The following is a 20978-nucleotide window of genomic DNA, read 5'->3' on the forward strand; positions in this document are numbered from 1 at the left end:
CAGTTGGGCCTGTGTGGCTCCTTGAAAGAGCTATCCAATTAATCCTACTCCTCTGCTCTTTCCCCAAAGCACTGCAAATTTCTCTCTTCAAGTATTTATCTAAACCCCTTTTGAAAGTTATCATTGAATCTCTTTCCACCATCCTGTCAGACAGTGCATTCTAGATCATAACAATTCACTGTGTATTTTTTGCCCTCATATCACCTCTGGTTCTTTTACCAATTACTTTAAATCTTTATCCTCTGGTTACAAAATCTAGTGCCACTGGAAACAGATTCTCCTTATTTAATCTACCTAAACCATTCATGATTTTGAATATGTTTATCAAATTTCTCCTTATTTCTCTTCTATGAAGAACAACCCACGTTCTCTAGTCACTCCATGTAATTGAAGTCTTTTGTCTCCGGGACCAATCTAGTAAATCTTTGCACCCTCTCTAAGGCCTTGACATTCTTTTTAAAGTATGGTGCCCAGAATTGTCTACAGTGTTCCAGTTAAGGCCTAGCCAGTGTTTTATAAAGGTTTAGCAAAACCTCCTTGCTTTGAAGGGACTGCTGCATTATTGGAGATGCCATCTTTTGGATGAACTTTTAAACTGAGAACAATGTCTGCTCTCTGGGTGGCATAAAACATCCTATGGCACTATTTCAAAGAAGAACAGGATTTCTCCCCAGTCTCCTGGGCAATATGTATCCCTCATTGAGCATCACTTAAAAACAGCTCATCTTGCCATTATCACATTGCTGTTTGAGGGAGCTTGCTGTGCACAAATTGGCTGTCACGTTTCCTACATTACACTTTGGGATATTCTGAGGTTATGGACATTCTGAGGTTGTTAAAGGCACTATATAAATGCAATCTTTGCTTTTCTTTTCTGTACTCTATGCCTCTGTTTATAAAGCCAAGAATGCCATATGCCATATGCCTTATACCCTGCCACCTTCAAAGACTTGTGTATGTACACTCCAGGTCTCTGTTCCTGCATTCCATTTAAAATTAAATACCACTTATTTTTATTGTCTTCCGCATTCTTCCTACCAAAATGAAACATTTTACACCACTCTGCATTAAATTGCATCTGCCATGTGGCTGCCCATTTCATCAGTCTATGCCTTCCTTCATGCCATCTGCAAACTTTGAAATTGTGCCCTGTATACTCAGGTTCAGATCATTCACAAATATCAAAAAAAGGCAGTGGCTGTAATACCAACCCCTAGGGATTGGGGCCATCGCTGCACACTTCCCTCCAGTCTGATGAACCACCATTCACCACTACTCTAATGCTTTCTGTCCTTTAGCCAATTTCGTATCCACACAGCTACTAACCTTTTAATCCCATGAGCTTCAATTTTACTAACAAGTATATTCACTGGTATCTCTGGTACTTTAAAAATGGCTTTTGAATGTCTGTGGTTGCCCATATGAGCTCGAGTAATCTGGTGAATGGATGAAAATTAGTCTCTTAATAGTGTGTGCTTTGAGACTCCCTAGAAACTTTGTAGGAGGAATGAGGCTGTTGATAGTAATCATGAACACATCACTATCAGAGTACATTACCAATTAAATGTGGATTGAAATTCAACATGGACGCAAAACCAGTGGTACCAGTTTGGCTGCCTGTTATACGCTCTGTTCAATTTTCCTTCAGTGGCCCATTCCCTCTGCTGTGACTGGAATAGAATTATTTTGTATTAAAAATCACCAGCAATATCTGCAGAGTTTCTCTTGTTCTTCTGCCATTACGACATTGGACTCTGAAAGCCCGTCTAAGTCGTTGCGTCTAGGCTTCTGCTGATGTTATGGCTGGAGATGGGGAAAACCCCTGCAGAAATGTTAGCACAATATTTGTGCAGCAGTCTTCTCTTCCTTTTGTGCTTTATAATGAGTGATGGGGGTTAAATCAAACAAATCCTAAAGCTCAGCTTATTTCTAGTAATTAAACTCAGACAAAATGTCAAAAGGTAAAGATAGTTTTACATTTAGATCCTTTAGTTTTCTGAAATTATCAAAAATAAATGAACTGCTTAATATAATCTACATCCTCTTTAATCTCAGTCCTTTTGAATTGAGGAAAAATCTCATTAAGTACAAAGCCCATATTAATTGGGTTAAGTCTTGAAGAACATTTAATTCCGCATACCGCATCTGGCAGAATGCAAGTTCCTTTTCTTTGTCTTATTCTTCTAAATTCTGTAACTTATGTTTTGACAGAATACTGCAGTGGCTCTGAAATGAAACCCGGTAAAAGCTCTTCCTGATTTACAGCACACAGATATAACCAGTGGCATCTTCACCTGACTACACTTAATAACATTGGTTTTGCATTTAATTTAACCCTGTAAGGATTTTGATGGGGCTTCTACACTAAATTTCAAAATGTCATCTTGCAATTTATGCAGATGATATTTTTCTATATTAAAAAAATCAATTTCTGTGGAATTTGCAATGAAACCCATCCATTAGGAAATGATGTTACTTGCTACCTAATGAGTTTTGAAAAGGACAGTCTCTAAGAAACATATAAGAAACCATTTATAAAATGACAATAAAGGTTATCTGACTGTGACGTATTTTGTTTTAGCAGGGAAAAGACTTTGATATCAGGTACTATGGATAATGCTGTACTAACCTATTATAGTAGAACAGCTGCAACATTTCAGCAGATGCACAATTACATAGCTGAAATTGTCCGTGCTGATGGGACCTGTGGGTATAAAGTCTGCTGGCAATCAGCTGAGTGATCAAATATGGTTGCATTTACTGTCAACTAAGTAGATAAAACAAGGATTTATTGTACACTTTCTTTTCTCAATAACAATGTAGATTTCCACACCTTCCTGGAGCTAATGATCTTCCAGATATTCAGTTATAGAGTGAGGTATTGTGGGAACAGTGTTGCTCGCATTGCCTTGCCAGCTTTGCTGCATATTTCATCCAAGAAAATCCCAAGTAACAGTTGGCATATTTTATGAGATAGGAGTAAATAGCTCACACAGGTAATTTCTCCGCACTTGTTAAAATCATGCTTGTGAAATGCGCAATGGGCGTGCTGTTGGGTTGCTAAGCTTTGTGATGTAATGAAATACTCTCTCCATATAGGAACATAGGAGCAGGAGTAGGTCATTCAGCCCATCAAGCCTGCTCTGCCATTCAATACGATCATGGCACATTATCCACTTCAATGCCTTTTTCCCACATTATCCCTGTGGGAGAAGTTTGCTGAGCTTTTGCTTCTATAACTGTTATTTGAGTAAGTAGATTAATATAATCCTAATGAATACGTATACATATATTCTTTCATATATGAGTTGAAAGTATAGCTACATATTGGTACAAAATGGAGTATTTGACCGAGGCATTGTGGGACAGATTAGTTAGCTCACAGTTGGAGCTTGGTACAGCATGGCACAGATACCAAAAGGGGGCCCCTCTTATCAGTGTAACTGCAGACTGCGCGAAACCCTCAGGAATGCAGGCCCAATTAAAAGTGACAGTTGGAAGATAATTGATCGGGCCTGAGCTCATCAATTGGTGATCAGGGCTTGCAAGAGCTGATCACGTAGCCACTTGATGCCTAATGAGTAATCTAATTGGTACTATGTGTAATGTATGTAATCAATAACCGTTCTGATTGGATTGTGTCCAGCCGGGATGGGCTGAGTAACTGTATATCCATTGTGGATTTCCTTTGTCCAGTGGAGTAGCACTGGACCGCCTTTAGGGAAGGTGTGCACCCCATGATATCATGAATAAAGTGTTTATTCTCAAAGTCTGAGTCCGGAGAATTTGTTGAGTAATTGGGCATAATCTGGATTTTTCTCCAACAATCCCCATATCCCTTTTTGATTTAGAAATCTGTCAATCTCTGCTTTAAACATACTCAATGACTGAGCTTTCACATCCCTCTGGGGTAGAGAATTCCAAAGATTCACAACCCTCTGAGTAAAGACATTTCTCCTCATTTTGGTCCTAAGTGGCTTTCCGCTTGTTTTGAAATTGTGTCCCCTGGTTCTAGACTCCCCACCAGGGAACCATCTTAGCTGCATCTACCCTGTCTATCCCTTTAAGTATTTTGTAGGTTTCAATGAGATCATCTCTCATTCTTCGAAACTCTAGAGAATACAGGTCCAGTTTCCTCAATCTCTCTTCATAAGACAGTCCCGCCATCCCAGGAACAAGTCTGGTGAACCTTCATTGCACTCCCTCTATGGCAGTAATATCCTTCCTAAAGTAAGGGGACCAAAACTGCACACAGTACTCCAGGTGTGGTCTAACCAAGGTTCTATACAATTGAAGCAAGACTTCACTACTCCTGTACTCAAATCCTCTTGCAATAAAGGCTAACATACCATTAGCCTTCTTAATTGCTTGCTGCACCTGCATGTTAGCTGACTTATTGACAAGGACACCCAGGACCCTTTGTACATCTACACATTCTGATCTCTTTCCATTTAAGAAATACTCCTACAAAAGTGGATAACCTCACATTTTTCCACATTAGATTCCATCTGCCATGTTCTTGCCCACTCACTAATTCTGTCCCCTTGAAACCGCTCTGCATCTTCCTCACAACACACATTCCAACCAGTTTTGTGTCATCCGTGAACTTGGAAATGATACATTTGGTCCCCACATCCAAATCATTGATATATATATATTTAACAACTGGGGCCCAAGTACTGATCCCTGCAGTACCCCACTAGTCACAGCCTGCCAATGTTAGAATGACCCGTTTATTCCTACTCTTTGTTTTCTGCCTGTTAACCAACCCTTACCCCATGCCAGTATCTTACCTCCTATCCCATGTGCTTTACTTTTGCTAACCAACCTCCTGTGAGGGACTTTATCAAAAGCCTTCTGAAAATCCAATTATATTATGTCTTCCAACTCCCCTTTATCAATTCTGTTAGTAACATCCTCAAAAAAAACTCCAACAGGTTCTTTAAACATGATTTCCCATTCATAAATCCATGTTCACTATGCCCAATCAAATCATTATTATCCAAGTGTCCATTTATTACATCCTGTAGAATAGATTCTAGCATTTTCTCTACTACTGATATAAGGCTAACAGGTCTGTAGTTCCCTGTTTTCTCTCTCTCTCTCTCCCTTCTTAAATAGTAAGGTGACATTTGCTACCTTCCAATCTGCAGGAACTGTAACAGAATCTATAGAATTTTGGAAGATGATCACCAAAGCATTCACTATATATTTTTTGCTAGTTTACTTTAATATTCTATTCTCCCTTTCTTTATCAGTCTCTTGAGCCTCCTTTGCTGTATTCTAAAATCCTCCCAATCCTCAGGTTTACTACTATTTCTGGCAACTTTATAGGCCTTTCTTTTAATTTTATACAATCCTTAACTTCCTTTGTTGGCAGTTGAAAACACCACCTCATTTTCCTTTTTGCCTGTCCTTCCTAAATGTCGAATATCCTTAAATATTCAGTTCCCAGTCTTGGTCACCTTGTAGCCATGTTTCCGTTATGGCAATTAGTTCATTACCATTTACCTCTATTTGTGCCTTTAAATCATCTATCTTGTTGCGAATGCTGCGTGCATTCAGGTTGGGTGTCCTTAACCTTGTCTTCTTGACATTATTCTGCATTCTAAGCCTAGTTGATGCTTGCCTTTGTTTCGCCTGCCTTCTAATGTCACTTGCTACTTTTCGATCTCTTGTTACCAGCTTTACTGCCTTCTAATTTGAACTACCCCTCAGGTTCTCATTACCCTGACAAGTTAGTTTAAGCTCTCCCCAACAGCACTAACAAATCCCCCTGCAAGGATATCAGTTCCAGTCCTGTTAAGGTGAAGCCTGTTCATCTTGTACAGATTCCATCTGCTCCAGAATTGGTCCCAATGCCTCAGAAATCTGATGCCCTCTCTCCTGCACCAATTCTCCAGCTACGTGTTCAATTGATTAATCCTCCTATTCCTATGCTCACTAGCATGTGGCACTGGGAGTAATCCTGAGATTACTGCTGTTCAGGTTCTGCTTTTTAAATTCCTTCCTAATGCCCTAAAATCTGCTCTCAGGATCTCATCCCTCTTTCTACTTATGTCATTGGTACCAATGTGGACCATGACCTCTGGCTGTTCACCCTCCCCCAGAAGGATGTGCAGCCTTTCTGTGACATCCTTGACCCTGGCACCAGGGAAGCAACACACCATTCTGGAGTCACATTTACTGCCACAGAGATGCCTGTCTGACTATCGAATCCCCTATCACTATTGCTCTCCACTCTTCTTCTTTCCCTCCTTTGCAGCTGAGCCACCCGTGGTGCCACGGGCTTTGCTCTGGCTGCACTCCCCTGAGGCACTATCACCCTCACCAGTATCAAAAATGGAAAACCGATTAGCAAGCAAGATAGACACAGGGGACTCCTGCACTGCCTCCCTGGTCCTCTTAGACTGCCTGGCAGTCACCCATTCCCTCTTTGCCTGAATGCTCCTAACCTGTGGTCTGCCCACCTCCCTAAACATGCTATCCACATAGTCCTCCACCTCGCGGATGCACAACAGTGACTCCAGCCGCAGCTCGAGTTCCGAAACTCGGAGCTCAAGCTTCTGCAGCTGGTGACACTTCTTGCAGATGTGTTTGTCTAGGACATGTGTGCGTCCCTGACTTCCCACATCCTGCAGGATGTACATTCCACTTGGCCGAGCTGACCTGCCATACTGTAACTTTAAAAACTATTTATTACAATTAGAATAAGTAGAATAACTTAACAGTTACTCACCAATCAGCTTCTTACCCTGTACCAAAGAAAGAGCCAGCTACTGGAGGCTGAAAAAAGGTAGAAGAAAGAAAGAAAGGAGCACCTCCCTCATTGAACTCCCTCACTCACCAAACTCCCACTTTACACTCTGTGCACTCAAAGCAGCACTGAGGAAGCCCTGCTTTTATACTTCCTGAAAAACAACTGATTCAAGCTTCTGAAAACCAGTTTAAGCCAGCTACCTAAGTAACTAGCTGCAGCTGCTCCCAGAGAGTGTGTATACCCATTTTAAGGCTGGAATAAAACTTAAATTCTCTTAACTTACGGGGTATTTTTTAGTTAACTGCTAAATATGCCAGTCATTTGTTTGTCATATTTGTTACGTTGTACAGGAGATGGTGAATATCCTGGTAGAAGAACAAAAACAAAATTTGCTCAAACGATAGATGTTATCTGTCTGCAGTTTCAGATACCTTTGCAAAGTTGGACATCTGTATCAGAAATATGAAATTAATTACATGCTTGTCATAGTAACTCATTGTGGGTTTTTTTAAAACTGGACGAAGTTGCAAAACTGCCATAACTACATTGCTCATAATAGAAATGAATACAATTTGAAACCATGAATGTCTGAAAACAATTTGTAAGATGTACTAAGTTTCAAAATCTTACTCGGCGGCACAGTGGCGCAGTGGTTAGCACCGCAGCCTCACAGCTCCAGCGACCCGGGTTCGATTCTGGGTACTGCCTGTGTGGAGTTTGCAAGTTCTCCCTGTGTCTGCGTGGGTTTCCTCCGGGTGCTCCGGTTTGCTCCCACCTCCAAAAAACTTGCAGGTTGATAGGTAAATTGGCCATTGTAAATTGCCCCTAGTGTAGGTAGCTGGTAGGAGAATAGTGGGGATGTGGTAGAGAATATGGGGTTTGTGTAGGGTTAGTATAAATGGGTGGTTGTTGGTCGGCACAGACTCGGTGGGCCGAAGGGCCTGTTTCAGTGCTGTATCTCAAAATAAATAAATATATATTTTTTCTCGTCAAACCAGTACGGGCAAGTCAAAGAAGCACTGAATGGCATATATGATGAATTTTGAAAATTTGTTTGGTGATTAGAGTATGATTTTCATACGAAAAACCAAATCCTATAATAAGCACCATCCTAAAGTGGAGTTGACCTTTAAAAGGCATGTCTACACATTAGAATTACAGAGAAAAATGGCTCCCTAGATAAGAACTCTGAATAGGAAAGTGGTTGTGTTTGATGCATTATTTTTTATTTATGAATAGATTTTAGTAAAGTGACATGTGAAACATGCTACACTGAACTGAAAAATGAATGGCATTCACATCAGGTAGGAGAACACATTGCTCTAAATATATCACACATGTTGCCTTGTTAAATTCCGAAATTAGAGTCATAGAGAGATACAGCACTGAAACAGGCCCTTCGGCCCACCGAGTCTGTGCCAACCATCAAACACCCATTTATACTAATCCTACATTAATCTCTACCACATCCCCACCTTCCCTCAATTCTCCTACCACCTACCTACACCAGGGGCAATTTACAATGGCCAATTTACCTATCAATCTGCAAGTCTTTGACTTTGGGAGGAAACCGGAGCACCCAGCAGAAACCCATGCGGTCACAGAGAGAACTTGCAAACTCCACACAGGCAGTACCCAGAACTGAACCCGGGTCACTCGAGCTGTGAGGCTGCAGTGCTAATCACTGCGCCACCGTGCTGCCCTTAATAATTATATTAATTAATTGATGCATTTAAAAGGAGCTCAGGAATATATAATGATAACAACATGTAAGGAGAATTCAGCTGAAATACGACTTGTTGAAAAGCCAGGTTGACCTGAGAGTCATGGTCATGGCACACTAGCCTGCACCATCCTCCCCTGGGATCCTAATTTCCCTGTAATTTAGTGTCATAACTGCTAAATCATTTGCTAATTATACCGTGCTGTGTATCACATGAAGCTATTATTCTACACTGATGTCATAACCCCATTTCAGTCTCTGAGCTTCCACAATAGTGTGTTATTCATTTTTTTTTAAAGCGATCATGTTTGATATGTGCACTTCAAGTCAGTGAAGATTATAATTTAATAGCAGGGTTCAAAGTGGCACAATGCTGAAAGTTAATATAGGCATTATTCCATTCATTTGTTGCATGTGAAAAATTTCCTAAGTGTTGGAGAGCAAATAGTTTACCTGAGTTTATTGCAAGCTAAGAAATTGCCCCCAGCATGATGTAGGGTATTCTCTTCCTCACTTGAAGACCTTCCCATCTTACACTCGAGTTTGTGACACCAGAATTACAAATGTATGACTTGAACAGAATAACCAGCCAGACAAGTTTCTTTTGATAACTCACAATTAATTTATTGAATTATCCACAATCCTTAGAGAAGGGTTACACTCAGCAATCACAAGTTATGGTTTCAGCTAGTTATGTGACCCAGATCCCTATCCTGATAAAGGCTAAACACAGGTTAAACCCCCTATTCCTAACTTCATTTCCTAACTTAACGCTTACAATCACCCCTTGGTTGGTGTGCCGATGGTGTCCGTAGGTCCGTCGGTGGAGTTGATCAAGCTCTACTGTCTTTCTTGACTGCCTGCAGGAACAATAACAAACCCCGATCTCTGTGTACATTTATACATTTCTTGCTGCTGGCTTGGCCATCTCGTCTCCAAATTTGGCAATGCTCCAAACCTTTAGTTCTGATTGGCAACTCATGTCCTCATTCTTGGTATGGTACTGAAATGGATAGAGAACTGGTTGGCAGACAGGAAACAAAGAGTAGGAATAAATGGGTCTTTTTCCGGGTGGCAGGCAGTGACTAGTGGGGTACTGCAGGGATCAGTGCTAGGACCCCAGCTATTCACAATATATATTAATGATATAGATGAGGGAATGAAATGTAATATATCCAAGTTTGCAGATGACACAAAGCTAGGTGGGAGTGGGAGTTGTGCGGATGATGCAGAGAAGCTCCAGTGTGATTTGGACAGGTTGAGTGAGTGGGAAAGTACATGGAAAATGCAGTCAATGTGGATAAATGTGAGGTTATCCACTTTGGTGGGAAAAACAGAAAGGCAGATTATTATCTGAACAGCGATAGATTGGGAAAGGGGGAGGTGCAGCGAGACCTGGGTGTCCTTGTGCACCAGTCGCTGAAAGTAAGCATGCAGGTGCAGCAGGCAGTTAAGAAGGCAAATGGTATGTTGGCCTTCATAGCGAAAGGATTCAAGTACAGGAACAGGGATGTCTTGCTGCAATTATATAAGGCCTTGGTGAGACCACATCTGAAGTATTGTCTGCGGTTTTGGTCTCCTTATCTGAGGAAGGATGTTCTTGCTTTGGAGGGAGTGCAGCGAAGGTTTACCAGACTGATTCCTGGGATGGCAGGGTTGACATATGAAGAGAGATTGGGTTGATTAGGCTTGTATTCACTAGAGATTAGAAGAATGAGAGGGGATCTCATAGAAACCTAAAAAATTCTAACAGGACTGGACAGACTAGATGCAGGAAGGATGTTCCCGATGGCAGGGGTCACAATCTAAGGATAAGGGGTAAGCCATTTAGGACTGAGATGAGGAGTGATTTCTTCACCCAGAGAGTGGTGAACCTGTGAAATTCTCTACCATAGAAAGCAGTTGAGGCTAAATCATTAAATATATTCAAGAAAGAGTTAGATATAGTTCTTAGGGCTAAAGGAATCAAGGGATACGGGGAGAAAGTGGGAACAGGGTACTGAGTTTGGACAATCAGCCATGATCGTATTGAATGGTGGTGCAGGCTCCATGGGCCAAATGGCCTACTCCTGCTCCTATTTTCTATGTTTCTATGCCTTTTTTTTTATAAAAAAGGTCTTCTGCGAAGACACAATGACCTAGTTCCTGCTGATCGATTTCAGGAAGGCCAGTCTTTCACACACCTCTTTAATCCTTAGATTTACACAGTACTTGAGCCCATCTCCTTCCATTGTCTTGTTCTTAAGGTCATCCCTTCTTCCATGGTGACTGCAAGACATAATGATTATTGCGCCCTTGATTTTTAACTGGGCCAATCTGACTGTCAGTTTCCACTGAAACGTAACTTCAGAATTTCAAACATGGAGTTAACCCCTTGTTGTCCTTTCAATGAGTTGGTTGGTTCGTGTTTAAGCACTAAATTAGTGCAGTTGTATTAAGAACAAGAGGAATAGGAGCAGGAATAGACCATGACTGGGATTTTATCTGGGTGACGGGGTCTTGACCTCTGGCAAAAGTACCGCCTAGAACCGCTTGTCGCCCCTTCTGTGGGACACCTGCCAAACCAAGTGCCAATTAGACACTTAACTGGACAGCGGCAGGCCTTCCACAGGATCAAGAACCCCAGGGATGTAAGTCCTGCCCTCTGAGAGCTGCTGGCCAATCAGAGGCTGGCAGCTCTTTAACTGAGCAGTGCCACCTCAGAGGCAGCAGCTGCTGCCGATGTAGCACCCACCCGAGGCCCAGGAGCGGCACTGGATCCAGGCCACATGTAGGTCAGGGCTGGAAGGGTCTCGTGGGGGAGTGGGGTCACGGGGGAGGGAGGTTGTATAGGGGTTGATAGCAAGGACAGGGTGGTGGCTCACAGTGGGCCACCCCCATCACGATGCCAGGTTCCTCTTTTCGACACTTAATGCCTTTTAACGAGGGACCTCATCCCCAGCTCCCAGAGCTGGGAAGCAACCCATACGGTCTTTCTGGCTATGCTCCTGTGCAGCGGTGCCCACTTAAAGGCCTCAATTGGCAGACTTAATTTTGGCGGAGGCAGGAAGGTGGTGGGTTACCCCCCCGCCCCACATGTTCTCCCCGGCTCCAAACCCACCGCAGAGGGAGCATAAAATCCCCCCTCATATGTCCCCTTGAGCCTGCTCTGCTATTCAGTACAATCATGTCTGATCTTATGCCTCAACTGCTCTTTCCCACCCGCTCCGCCTATCCCTTGCTTTCCGGAGAGACCAAGCATCTGTCTATCTCAGCCTAAAATATATTCAAAGATGGAGCGTCCACAGCCCTCTGGGATACAGAATTCCAAAGATTTACAACCATCAGTGAAGAAATCTCTCCTCATCTCAGTCCTAAATGATCAGCCCCGTATCCTGAAACTGTGCCCCCCGGTTGAATGCCAAATCTACTGGTTCCCTTTTATCTATCCTACTAGTCGCTCTAAACAGGCTCCAGAAGCTGGCCGAGCGTGTCTACTCTGAGGCACAGTGTGGCTTTCGTGCAGAGAGATCGACCGTTGACATGCTGTTCTCCCTTCGTCAGATACAGGAGAAATGCCGTGAACAACAGATGCCCCTCTAGGGCGGCACAGTGGCACAGTGGTTAGCACTGCAGCCTCACAGCTCCAGGGTCCCGGGTTCGATTCCAGGTACTGCCTGTGTGGAGTTTGCAAGTTCTCCCTGTGTCTGCGTGGGTTTTCTCCGGGTGCTCCGGTTTCCTCCCACAAGCCAAAAGACTTGCAGGTTGACAGGTAAATTGTCACTAGTATAGGTAGGTGGTAGGGAAATATAGGGACAGGTGGGGATGTTTGGTAGGAATATAGGATTAGTATAAATGGGTGGTTGATGTTCGGCACAGACTCGGTGGGCCGAAGGGCCTGTTTCAGTGCTGTATCTCTAATCTAATCTACATTGCTTTCATTGATCTCACCAAAGCCTTTGACCTCGTCTGCAGACGTGGTCTCTTCAGACTACTAGAAAAGATTGGATGCCCACCAAAGCTACTAAGTATCATCACCTCATTCCATGACAATATGAAAGGCACAATTTAACATGGTGGCTCCTCATCAGACCCCTTTCCTATCCTGAGTGGCGTGAAACAGGGCTGTGTTCTCGCACCCACACTTTTTGGGATTTTCTTCTCCCTGCTGCTTTCACATGCATTCAAGTCCTCTGAAGAAGGAATTTTCCTCCACACAAGATCAGGGGGCAGGTTCTTCAACCTTGCCCGTCTAAGAGCGAAGTCCAAAGTACGGAAAGTCCTCATCAGAGAACTCCTCTTTGCTGACGATGCTGCTTTAACATCTCACACTGAAGAGTGCCTGCAGAGTCTCATCGACAGGTTTGCGGCTGCCTGCAATGAGTTTGGCCTAACCATCAGCCTCAAGAAAACGAACATCATGGGGCAGGACGTCAGAAATGCTCCATCCATCAATATTGGCGACCACGCTCTGGAAGTGGTTCAAGAGTTCACCTACCTAGGCTCAACTATCACCAGTAACCTGTCTCTAGATGCAGAAATCAACAAGCGCATAGGAAAGGCTTCCACTGCTATGTCCAGACTGGCCAAGAGAGTGTGGGAAAATGGCGCACTGACACGGAACACAAAAGTCCGAGTTTCTCAGGCCTGTGTCCTCAGTACCTTGCTCTATGGTAGCGAGGCCTGGACAATGTATGTCAGCCAAGAGCGACGTCTCAATTCATTCCATCTTCACTGCCTCCGGAGAATACTTGGCATCAGGTGGCAGGACTGTATCTCCAACACAGAAGTCCTCGAGGCGGCCAAAATCCCCAGCTTATACACACTACTGAGTCAGCGGCGCTTGAGATGGCTTGGCCATGTGAGACGCATGGAAGATGGCAGGATCCCCAAAGACACATTGTACAGCGAGCTTGCAACTGGTATCAGACCCAACGGCCGTCCATGTCTCCGCTTTAAAGACGTCTGCAAACGCGACATGAAATCGTGTGACATTGATCACAAGTTGTGGGAGTCAGTTGCCAGCGTTCGCCAGAGCTGGCGGGCAGCCATAAAGACAGGGCTAAAGTGTGGCGAGTGGAAGAGACTTAGTAGTTGGCAGGAAAAAAGACAGAGGCGCAAGGGGAGAGCCAACTGTGTAACAGCCCCAACAAACAAATTTCTCTGCAGCACCTGTGGAAGAGCCTGTCACTCTAGAATTGGCCTTTATAGCCACTCCAGGCGCTTCTTCACAAACCACTGACCACCTCCAGGCGCTTATCCATTGTCTCTCGAGATAAGGAGGCCAAAGAAAAAAAAAGTTACATCCTCAACAAGCTCTGATAAATTTGTGAAACATGATTTCCCTTTCATAAAACCATGTTGACTTTGATCATACTATGATTTTCTAAGTGCATTGTTAAGACTTCCTTAATAATAGATTCCAGCATTTTCCTGAGACTAATGTCAGGCTAACTGACCTGTAGTTGCCTGTTTTCTCTCTCCTTTCTTTCTTGAATAGCAGTGTTGCATTTGCTAACTTCCAATTAGCTGTGACTGTTTTAGAATCTAGGAAAGATTATATCCAGCACATCCACTATCTCTGCAGCTACCTCTTTTTGAAGCTTAGGACGCAGGCTATCAGGTCCTGGGGTTTTGCTAGCCTTTAGACCCTTAAGTTTCTCCAGCACTTTTTCTTTGCTGATGTTATCTTATGTTCCTCACTCTTATTAGCCCTTTGGTGACCCTCTGTTACTGGTATTTAATTTGTGTCTTCTACTGTGAAGACAAACACAAAAATGTCTCTGCCATTTCCTTGTTCCTCATGATAATTTCTCCTGTCCCTGCCTCTAAGGGACCAGCGTTTACTTTAGCTACCATCCTTTTTGTATAATTGTACAAGCTTTTACAATCTTTTTATATTCCTGGCTAGTTTACTCATGTTCTATTTTTCCCCTTTTTATCAACTTTTTGGTCACCCTTTGCTGGTTTCTAAAATACTCCCAATTCTCAGGCTTACTCCTATTCTTCGCCTTTCCTTATAATCTAATACTATCCTTAACTTCCTTAAGTAAGGCATGGATGGATCGTTCTTGCTGAGTTTTTGTTTTTTACTGAAATGGATTTTTGTTGAACATCTTGAATTGTTTCTTTCAATGTTTCCTACATTTACTGCCATACCTTTTAGTTTATTTTCCCAATCAACCTCAGCCAGCTCATACCTGTGTATGAGTTTAAGTTTAAGATTCTTGTTTGGGATTGGAGTATGTCGCTTTCAAACTTAACATGGAATTCAGTTGTATCACTTCTTCCCAGCAGATCTTTTACTGTGAGATTACTAATTAACCCAGCCTCATTGCACAATACTAGATCTAAAATAGCGTTATCCCTAGTTAGTTCCACAATGTATTCCAGGAAACTGTTGTGAAAGGATTCTACAAACTCATCTCCCAGACCACCTTTGCCAATTTGATTTGTCCAGTCTACATGAAGATTAAAGTTCCCCACAATTATTACATTGCCTTTGTTACAAGCTACAATTATTTCTTGCTTAATTCTCTGTACAACAGTATAACTACTGTTAGGGGGTCTATTAACTACACCGAGCTGTGTTTTCTGATCCTTTTTAGTCCTAATTTCTACCCATACTGATTCTACTTCTTGATCTTCTGAGCCAAGATCCTTCCTCACCACGGTCCTTATGTCATCCTTTACCATGGAATTTTTATCTACCAGCCTTGGTCACTTTGAACCAAGGTTGGAATTTTGTGTTATGGAGTGGCCTTGCCCACTGGCTAAAAGTTGGAGGTGCACTCACCTCTGCCAGGCCTGGAAGCCATGCAGCAATTTTTCACGGCCCAGGCCCTTAATTGGCCTTGGTCGGGATGTTCGCCCCTCTGAGGCAGGAAGTCCCACCTCCAAGAGCTGCCAGCCAATCAGAGGGGTGGCTCTTCAGTCCCAGCAGCACTATCAGGAGAGGTGGCCACCTCTGGGACTGCACCTAGCCAGGATCAGCAACAATGGAGGAGACCCTAGAAAAGGTAACTGGGGTTTGGACCTTGCTGGGTGACAATCTGGTGAGTCCCGGCAAAGCGGGAGGGATCGATCAAGAGGGCAGGGTGAGGTGTTCTAGTGGAGGTGGCTTGTGCCACTGGAGGGACACCCTTTGTTGTGCACAGGGTGCCTGATCAGGAGGCCCCCACCCCCACCCAACCGGCAAGGAGACCACTAGGTCTTACTGGGAGGCCTCTTCGGGTGTTGAAGTGTAATTAATTGGCCATTTAAGGGCCTCAATTGGCCTGGGGTGAGTGGGCCATTTGCCACTTCCCCCGCAACTGTAAAATAGCAGTGGGGGTGGGTAGAATGATACCCCTGCCTCCTACTTGATTTTACCACCTCTCACCTCTTTCCAGGGGTGTGGGGGGTGGGGCGGCGTAAAATTCCAGCCCATGTCTCTGTAATGGCAATTAGATCTAAACCATTCATCTCTATTTGTGTCGCTAGTTCATCTGTCATGTTGCAAATACTTTTTTTTTACTACTATTCTCTACATGGACCTTATTCACTGATGCACTGCTACTGTTAAACTCTCTGTCTCTTCCAGTCAGGGGTCGACGACATGTCGACAACACGGACATCAGTATCTGTGGTAAAAGTCTTGAGGTCTGTGGTAATTTTAAATGTCTTGCTCCAAGCCTTTAAACTTGTGTTTTAAAGTAACCTAGTGGCTGTGATTTGCATGTTGCTCACAATCCCATATTCATGCTCGTGTAAAGGCAAATGCGGTAGTTGGATATAATAATCTTCTTGTATGTGCAGCATGTACTTCCGTACAATATAGAACTTGCGTACAGAATAAAACACAAACATGGCTTCTGATTCCCAGTGTGGCTTATGGACCAAACAGCACCCGTCAAAGCATTGCTTTTCCTCATAACTGTTCTACCAAGTCGGTATTTCATGAGATGTATTAGTTGGTTTGTTTATTAATTTTATTTATATTTTTATTCTAATGTTTATTCTCTGCACTAAAGACTTACAGTTGCGGCTCCTCGGGCTTTGTTCATGGGTCATTGAGTGTCCGTATTCCAAGTAGCCACAAACTGACCAGTCACTGTCAATATGGGAGATCCAGAGAGGAGCATTTTCCCACAGGTATGGGAGCCTGTGCTGATGAACACACTTATTCCCAGGCCAAGAAACCAATTGCACCGTCCATAACTTGGGATCAGCTAACTAACGGGCTAGAACTTTAGACCTTCGCATTCTGTTTCACATTGGCAGTCCAGTTAATCACTGAAATAGAGGAAACTATGTGTGTATGATTGTATGTGTCTGTGTGTGTTTGTATTATACGAATATTTGTTTCACAGAAAGTATAAAACCCCTTTATATCTGAATGTTTTATTAATAAGCTCCTGTTACTTTGCTTCTAGAACCCATCTGGCAGAATGAACTTTCATAAGTGGCTAACTAACAAAGTTAAAGCTCGTATCAAATTGAAAGAAAAAGCATACAGCACTGTAAAGATCAGTGTTAGATCAGAAGATTGGACAGATTTTAAAAACCAGCAAAGAATGACTAAAAGAAAGGGAGAAATTAGAGTTTGAGAGAAAGCTGGCTAGAAATATAAGAACAGCTAGTAAGAGTTTCTAAAAGTAAGTCAAGTGAGTTTCTCCAAGAGTAACTGAAGTGAGCCTTGGTCCTCTAGTGAGTGAGTCTGGGGAATTAATAATGGATAACAAGGAAATGGCAGAAGCATTGAACAGGTATTTTGTGTTGGTATTCACTGTAGAAGATACAAAAAAAAAATCCCAAAGATACTTGAAAAACAAGAGGTAAAAAGGAGGGAAGAACTTAAAACAATCACAATCACCAGGAAAAAAGGTACTGGGAAAACTGTTAGAGCTAAAGGCTGACAAGTCCCCAGGACCTGTTGGCCTGCATCCTAGGGTCTTTAAAGAAGTGACTTCAGAGATAGTAGAGGCATTATATGTAATCTTCCAAAATTCCCTGGATTCTGGAAAGGTCTCGGCGGTTTGGAAAATAGCGAATGTAACATCTCTATTAAAGAAAGGAGGGAGACAGAAAGCAGGAAACTATAGGCCAGTTGGCGTAACACCTGTTAATGAAAATGCTAGAATCCATTATTAAGGAGGTTATAGCAGGACATTTAGAAAATCATAATGCAATCAGGCAGTCAACATGGTTTTGTGAAAGGCAAATCGTGTTTAACTAATTTATTAGATTTTTTGAGGAAGTAACAAGCAACATAGATAAAGGGGAACCTGTAGATGTGGTGTACCTGGATTTCCAAAAGGCATTTGATAAGGTGCAACGTCTAAAGGTTGCTACACAAAATAAGAGTTCATGATGCATGGATAGAGAACTGGTTCGCTAACAGGAAGCAGAGAGTAGAGATAAATGGGTCATTTTCAGGTTGGCAGGATATGACTAGTGGAGTTCCACAGGGATCAGTGCTGGGGCCTCAACTATTTAAAACCTACATCATTGACTTGGATGAAGGGACTGAAAGTATGATAGCTAAATTTGAAGATAACACAATGATAGGTAGGAAAGTAAGTTGTCAAGAGGACATAGGAGTCTGCAAAGGGATATAGATTACTTAAGTGAGTGGGCAAAAATTTGGCAGGTGGAGTATAATGTGGGAAAATGTGAACTTGTCCACTTTGGCAGGAAGAATAGAAAAGTAGAATATTATTTAAATTGAGAGAGAGGTACAGAGGGATCTGGGTGCCCTGATATATGATTCACAAAAAGTTAGTATGCAGGTACAGCAAGTGATTAGGAAGGCAAATAGAATGTTGCTGTTTATTGCAAGAGGAATAGAATATAAAAGTAGGGAAGTTTTGCTGCAGTTGTACAGGGTCTTGGTGAGACCACATCTGCAGTACTGTGTACAGTTTTGGTCTCCTTATTTAACAAAGAATAAAATTACATTTGAAGCTGTTCAGAGAAGATTCATTCGACTGATCCCTGGAATGAAGAGGTTATCTTATGAAGAAAGGTTGAACAGGTTAGGCCCAAACCCATTGGGATTAAGAAGAATGAGAGATGATCTTATTGAAATATATAAGATCCTGAGGGGACTTGACAGGGTGGATGGTGGAAAGATCTTTCCACTTACGAGCGAGACTGTAACTTGGAGGCACAGCTTAAAAATAAGGGGTCTCCCATTTAAGGCAGAGATGAGGAGAATTTTTTTCTCAGATTGTCATTAGTCTGCGGAATTCACTTTCTCAGAGAGCAGTAGAGGCTGGGTCATTGAATATATTCAAGGCTGAGTTAGATAAATTCTTGATAGACAAGGGAGATAAGTGTTATGTGGGGCAAGTGAGAAAGTGGAGTTGAAGCCACCTTCAGATCAGTGATGATGTTATCAAATGGTGGTGCAGTCACGAGGGGCCAAATGCTTCTAATTCGTATATTCGTATGTGCATTTTATAGTAGCAGTGAGTGAAGGAAAAACTGTACTGTTGTCCTGTAACTACCCCACCACATACATAGCCGCTAACCTATTCTGGTACTCAGGAAAAGACCTTCAGTATATGCTGGTTAGACATAATTCTAGGAATGAAGAGAATGTACCGGCCTTTACAAGGCATTTCTTTGCCATATATTTAAACATCACATACACCCCAGCTGTCTGACTTACTTCTCACAGTCTTGGCTTTTATTGCATGATGATTTAACTGGCTGACTATGTGCTAATGCAACATTAGCACATGATGCAGCTAGCTCTATTCTGTCAATAAAAGTAATTCGCATTGGCATTGCATACTGTTTTGATTGCTAGCTAGCTAATTCAGTTGTGCTGCTCTCCATTGATGTTTTTATGCTTAGCTACTTTATTTATAGGGAGAAATGCATTTTGAATTGGACTGCGTTTTTATGGCATTAGGTTGGCTATACACTTTATATACAGATTAATTGCCCCCATGTCCGTGGCTGAGTCAGTAATTTTGTCAGATGTCCGTGGTTCAACATGTTGGCGCCTTTTGCTGCTTCCGGTGCCATTCTGCTTGGCTTTACCCAAATTGCTACATGGTACTATTGCCTTGAATTTTCTCTTTAAATTTCTAAATCTCCCGCAGCTGAACCCTCTGCATCCTCACTCTTTTAAAACCCTATCAACAGCTCCAGTTATACAATTCACCAGGACACTGATCCCAGACCGGTTTACATGGAGCCCATCCCAATGGAACAGCTCCCTCTTTCCCGAATACTGACGCCAGTGCCCCATGAATCAAAACACCTTCTTCCCATACCACTCTTTGAGCCATGCATTTAATTCTCTAATCTGCTTGTCTCTATGTCAATTGATACATGGCTCAGATAACAATCCAGACATTATTACCCTTGAGTTTACCATTGAGCTTGCTGATGCCAGTATAATTGTTATTTAAATCTAATCCAAACAATTCTATAATCTTCCCACTTCACACATGCAGTGCATCAAGAATGCTGATTTTTAACCAGCATTGCAACAGCAGCTTTGGTTTGGTTAAGTCAGAGATGATAATCTATATTACAATTGTTTGGTGTAGAATTGGAGTCAGTGGGTCAGATTTTAGTCCGGCAATGGGGTTCCCGGCAGCGGGCCGGAAGGCGAAGGAGAACCTTCCTCAGCCCTCCGTTGCTATCTAACAGCAGACAGCCAAATAACTGGCCACTGTCGGGGCTGCCATCCCTTTAATGGACGGACTCCCGGCTCCAGAGCTGCCAGCAAATTAGCCAGCAGCTCTGCAGTACCAGCAGTGACCACTTTCAGGAGCAGTGGTCACTGCCAGTTGTGCAGGAGGCCTGCAGTACTAAAGAAGCAGGAGACTCTGGGAAAGGTAAGTGAGATTGGTGTTGCCGGGGCCAGGCAGGAAGGCCCCAGAAATGGGATGGGGTGAGGTGTGGGGATTAGTGAGGGTGGGGGAATGGCTGTTGCTGCCAGGGGGTCCCTCTGGGGCCATGGATTGCCCCCAAAGGAGGGATCCTGCCCAACCCTACTAGGAGGCCTCCAGGTTTCACTCGATGGCGTCTCCACAGGGCAGCAGGCCCCACAACATTGGAGTGGAAGCTGGAAGCTGCCCTTAATTGACCACTTAAGGGCCTCAATAGGCCTGGAGCGGGAAGGCCATCCTTGGCCTTCTTGCCCCAGACAAAATGGCAGGGGACCCAGTCAATGCCATGAACAGCATCCCTTATCATTTTGTTTGTCCTCCAGATAGTCATAGAGTTATACAGCACAGAAACAGGCCCTTTGGCCCATCGTGTCTGTGCCAGCCATCAAGCACCTAACTATTCTAATCCCATTTTCCAGCACTTAACCCATAGCCTTGTATGCTATGGCATTTCAAGTGCTCATCTAAATACTTCTTAAATGTTATGAGGGTTCCTGTCTCTACCACCTCTTCAGGCAGTGCGTTCCAGATTCCAACCACCCTCTGAGTGAAAAAAAATTTCCTCAAATCCCCTCTGAACCTCCTGCCCCTTTCCTTAAATCTATGCCCCCTGGTTATTGACACC

General features: G+C 43.1%; 1 protein-coding gene and 1 long non-coding RNA gene across 4 annotated transcripts in view; both read left to right on the forward strand.

The window, feature by feature from the left end:
- LOC137375263 (uncharacterized) overlaps positions 1–3740 on the forward strand; it is a 94569-nt gene extending 90829 nt beyond the window's left edge. The window contains exon 4 of the long non-coding RNA XR_010975962.1: positions 2212–3740. This is a non-coding gene — a long non-coding RNA (uncharacterized lncRNA). The remainder of the gene's footprint in view (positions 1–2211) is intronic.
- The window catches only part of schip1 (schwannomin interacting protein 1), a 763480-nt gene that overhangs the window by 369964 nt on the left and 372538 nt on the right, over positions 1–20978 (forward strand). The gene's annotated exons all lie outside the window — the stretch shown is intronic.

This window comes from Heterodontus francisci, chromosome 11, assembly GCF_036365525.1.
Source record: "Heterodontus francisci isolate sHetFra1 chromosome 11, sHetFra1.hap1, whole genome shotgun sequence".
NCBI classification, from domain to species: Eukaryota; Metazoa; Chordata; class Chondrichthyes; order Heterodontiformes; family Heterodontidae; genus Heterodontus; species Heterodontus francisci.